We start from the raw sequence: 4570 nt of genomic DNA, 5'->3' as shown, positions 1-4570 counted from the left end.
CTACATGGACATGTTTGCCCAGGGCGTTTGTTTTGTACATCACCATTAATATCTACTGAATTGCTTTGAAAATGTCAAAGTAACGACGCGCAGTTTCAGTCGCTTCCGTGTCCGGAACACAGGTATTTTAAACTCAGCACAACAGCTTGTTAAATCGAGAAAAACATGGGCTGGTACACGCTGTATGAACATCACTTGTATCATCTTGGGAACGCTCTCACTCATCCCGGCACTGCAGCCATCTTAGCGTTTGTACTAATTGCTGTGCTAGTATACACGTACTTTCATAATGATTCGTCTTCAAATCTTCCACCTGGACCGCGGCCTTTATTCTTGTTTGGAAACATGCGGTTTTTCCAGCAAGCAGCAACAGAAAGGACTAAACTGCACAAGGCATTGAATGATAAACGGCCGGAATACGGTGACATTGTGCATTTGAATGTTAATGGAAATACGTGGATAATTTTGCAAGGAGCGGACGCGATACGAGAAGGCCTGGTGAAACATCCGGAAATCTCACGCAATCGACCTACCTGGTTTCGAAGCAAAGTCGGACAAATACGGACAGGTAATCTACATCTTAATTTATGTATGTAATGATTTCAATCCTATGTCGTTGAAATAATTACAGTTGTTTCAATTTCAATCACATGAATTATGACCTATTTTTTCTAAATTGTCGTCATAAATGTCTGGCTTACACAGCCCACTTTTATAGCTTGTTGTCACATGAGCAGGGGCTATCATGGCCGCTATCAACTGAATGTTTCGTGGTCTCATTAGCCGACAATATTTTCATGAATAGTACACAACTCAGGCTTTGTAAATACAATAAAATTACATATACATTTGTCGAATATAAATTCATATTGGTGAAAACTGTACAATTTAAAGTAAAGCACTAAAAATAAATCTTACATGTAATTTACACAGTTCATTCAAAGCACAAGCATTTCTGTGACATATTTGATTGTATAATATCTAGTGTTTAGACGATGTACACTGTGCAAGTCTGAATAAATATGTCTTGTCTTGTCTTGTCATTGAAATTACGTTCATATATAACATATTATTTAACAATTTAATTCATTTTTCCTCACGCGTAATGGTGGTGTGTTTTTTAAGTAAGCGAATATATCTATGTAATGTTGACACTTACTTAAACTGTAAGTATCCACTTTTAACTCTTAATGCTAATGGAATGTATACTTAAACAATTGGCGCTTCAGAACTTGTGTGGATGAATGGAAAAGAATGGAAATGTTGTCGACAAAAGGTTCTCCAGAGTTTTCGATACCTAGGAGTCGAAAAGTCGCCAATGGAAAACAAGGTCTTGGAAGAGGTCGACTTTGCCGTGTCGTATCTAAAGGACACAAAAAGGCAGCCTATCGACCTTTGGAGAATGTCTATGACAATAGCACTTAATACCATGCACAGTTTTGTGTTTGGGAAGAGGTTGGGCTTTTTAAAGTTTTGCTTAACAAAGGCAAATGAATGATCATAGTAAATATGTAGGATAGAAAAATAATTCATAGCACAATGATTTATTAATATAACAAAATGTATCCTATTACCAGATGAGCATCGATAGTATAACAACGATTGTATAAACATGAGCTTTATGCTATCGCTATTTTTAGATAAGATTTGGGGTTTTCCGAAAATTGGAGAATCTGTTTTTGTCAACAACGGAAACACAAAATCGTCCAAAAATGCGAAATTTGACAATTATTAATCGAAAGTAGGGAGGAAATCATAGGAGAAATAGAATATTATGTGAGTTTGGGATAAAAGGCAGCCTCGCGCTACATCGGTTCTAAGCCTCGCAGGATAAACTTGATCTTTATCCCAAACTCACATAATATTCTCAATTACCTGTTGTAGAAAAACGAATAGCTTAGACATTGTTGTATTTTTTATGTTTGTATTTCATTTATACATGTTTTCAGACTCGATGGTACAAGCGCTAATTTTGAGCAACTAATTAATGCTGCACAGGAAATAATTACCTCCGGCGAAATCGTTTCACCTATGAACCATCTTCCAAAATGGTTGCAGAAAATTATTTGCAAACATGTAAGTTCTTTTTTCTTTCAATACAATATGCCGCTCGTAGAATTCCGTTTAATGAAAATCATAAGTGATGTGAGATATAAAAACACAAGATTATATTATGTGTGAAAATTGAATTGCTTTAATAAATATATTCATTAAAAAAAATTAAATTATTTGAAATTACTGAACTAATACTATTATATTTGGCTAAAGATTGGCAATCACAACCAACTTTTCACAACCGTATTGTGGCTTCTCTTGAATTACACGTCGATAATTCTGATTGTAAAGGCTATGGCCGATATTTGGTTCATAGCTATTTTCTTTTGATTTCATCACACCACACACAGTTACGGGTCTGGTGCTCTGATCTGTATGCAACCATTGATATGTTACATATAATTATCTTGCATTGCTATTTAATTTGATGCTATAAGCCTATGCAGTTACATTGTATGTACACTTGAATTTTATAAAAAAAAAGTATGGGCCAAGTGTCAGGATTTCAGCTCCATAAAAGTTGTTTACCTCCCCCTCACGGTGTCAGCCAGTCACTGACCTTAACACTAATGCGCTTTTTCGACATAGCTGTTTTACCGAGCTATTCACCTTCAATAATCTTTACATAACGCCAACAGACACGAATGCATATACTCGAATAGTTCATATGCTGATTCGAGATAAGTCCAGTGCTTTTTCGCTACATCACTTTGTCTGTGCACAGCGTTAAGGATGTAGCACTGTTCAGTGTAAGGAATTCCAGACTAATCTATGCATGTTCAAACGACATGATTTGTTGCCCAGTTACAATAACGCGTTAAAATCGATCTCTCAGAATTTCAGGGTCTGTACTCGGTCAATAAATCGTCAGGGGAAGACGTAATTGACTTTCGACAAACACAGTTTTGCTCCCAAGATGTGAAAACAAACACTACCGAAATAGTATAGTGTCACGATAAGAAGAAAATCGTTTAATTATCTAACCGCAAATGTGTGCAGTACTCAGTCAGCACGTCTGGAAATCATTCCTGAACGCCTTGATATGCTATCCTAATTTGCTATTTTGAATTTAATTATGTATATAAAAAAGGATTGTACTAAAATGTGCCATTTACAATGCCCAATGCGATTTAAAAGGACCCGGTCATATGCCATATGCGCCCATCATATATATAGCCCACCCAGCCTGCGCATCTCTCAGTCTGGTCAGGAGATACAAAATGAGAACAAAGCACCTTGAGTGATTTTATAGTGGACCAGATCGCGCAAATGCGCAGGTTGGGCTTGAGCTACGCTGGCCGAAAACGTCATAAACCCACTTTCGTATGACGCAGCTTCGAACGTGCGATTTAAATGTGTCGAAAGAAAACTGCGTGTTAATCAAATTATTTTTAACATATTAACATACGATTTATGTTGATGTTGAACAAATAAACTCATAATAAGCCACGTAAGGACACATGTTTGTTAACTCCCGTAGTCTAATTTGTATCTACTTACACTAATGTGTGGTTTGAACATATTAAGTTATTAACACACATCTCATTCGTTAAATATGCGACTAACAAGTGAAACAAGAAATATGTTTAAAAAGATATACGGCGTTGATGTTGTAATGTTTGCGACCAGTGAAAGGAGATGAAATGAAGTGACCATTTATTTTAATGAAGATAGTGAGTGATAATAGGATAATATATTTTAATGCATTAACAAATAAAAATGAAGAACAAGAAGAGGTGAAATTGTATGTTTTATTGTCAATAAGTATTGTAATGACTAGGATTTCATAATTGAACGAGTAATACATTAGTTTCAATAGAAAAACAAAACATATTCGCCACTGAAAAACTATAGACATTATGTTGGAATGAAATAAAAGATAATGTGTAATAATGTGTACAGATGTTAGTAGAATGTAAACATAAAAGACACAATATTGCAAGCATCATAGTGATATGATTTTTTTGCAGAAAAACAGAACTTTATCTAAAATATGAACAAAACAAAGTACAAAGAAACATATTTACACTAATAAACGCAAATATGGATTATAATAAATCAAAACAGATATTTGTCCAACACCTATATATTTCCTTAGTATTGCGGGCTTCCGCCCCCAAACCCCCGCTTTGTCGATAGTGGTAAACAACTGCGTACCGGTAAAGTGCAATCTAGCCTTTTTTGTAGTGTTAAGTGTGGCCGCTATGGCATGTAAACAATAGATTCTTTTAATTGTACAGACATGTGATTAATGCTATACTGCTTCGTAAACTCAGGAGAAACGTTTCGATGTAATGTTTAGAGGATGTTTTGTATTATGCCAGTTTTTAATTTATTGTAATTTACATGTAATTTACAATATATTCATATTTCAGTTCAAATGATATGCATTCAATGTTTTAGTCTGGTAACCCGACTACCAATGTTTACGGTGATTTTTGTATTATAAGCCAATGAACAATTCGGGTTTAATTATTTCGGACCTATCATGAATGAAGGTCATCTAAAGTCAAAC

At 35.1% G+C, this 4570-nt stretch overlaps 1 protein-coding gene across 1 annotated transcript in view; it reads left to right on the top strand.

The window, feature by feature from the left end:
* Positions 1–4243: 4243 nt before the first annotated feature.
* LOC127856890 (cytochrome P450 2U1-like) overlaps positions 4244–4570 on the top strand; it is a 9577-nt gene continuing 9250 nt past the window's right edge. The window contains exon 1 of the mRNA XM_052393084.1: positions 4244–4346. The gene's annotated coding sequence lies outside the window, so the exon portion shown is untranslated. The remainder of the gene's footprint in view (positions 4347–4570) is intronic.

The sequence above is a fragment of the Dreissena polymorpha genome, chromosome 14, assembly GCF_020536995.1.
Source record: "Dreissena polymorpha isolate Duluth1 chromosome 14, UMN_Dpol_1.0, whole genome shotgun sequence".
Classification (NCBI taxonomy): Eukaryota; Metazoa; Mollusca; class Bivalvia; order Myida; family Dreissenidae; genus Dreissena; species Dreissena polymorpha.
The sequence above is the reverse complement of the archived record's forward strand: the minus strand, read 5'-3'. Positions and strand labels throughout refer to the sequence as shown.